The sequence below is a fragment of the Mangifera indica genome, chromosome 10, assembly GCF_011075055.1.
Source record: "Mangifera indica cultivar Alphonso chromosome 10, CATAS_Mindica_2.1, whole genome shotgun sequence".
Lineage (NCBI taxonomy): Eukaryota > Viridiplantae > Streptophyta > Magnoliopsida > Sapindales > Anacardiaceae > Mangifera > Mangifera indica.
The window spans coordinates 15,318,087-15,318,579 of record NC_058146.1 but is presented as its reverse complement, the minus strand read 5'-3'; positions in this window follow the sequence as shown (position 1 = coordinate 15,318,579).

The window sequence follows — 493 nt, the reverse complement described above, 5'->3', positions numbered from 1 at the left end:
ATTTTTTAGAGAAAGAAAGTTGCAGGTTGTTGTGATATTATTATAGGGACGAAAATGGATTGTTGTATGAATCAGTGATAAGAGGGCAAGACATATATATATATATCATTTTAATAAAAGTTGCAACTTGCAAGCTGTATGAAACAAATAGGAAGAAAACAAATACGCGTATGAACAACGGACCCTCTTGGGCTCCATTCCAGGCCCCATTTTTGGCTCTATATCTGACTATTTAAAGGGTATGACTCTTCTTCCACTGTTGATGCGTTATTCGCACTTTGAATTCAGCCAAATGGTGGGCTACCGCTGTCAAGTTCTCAACCGGCTCTTTTTGTCTTTATAATTTAGCTTGTAGACAGGACTTCTATTTCAACAGCTTTATTGAATTTAACCTAAATCTAAAATAAGTTAATATTTATATATAAATCACATCGAATTATACGATTTAATCAATCGAATTAGTCAATTTGGCAAGATTGCAGATAAAAAATTC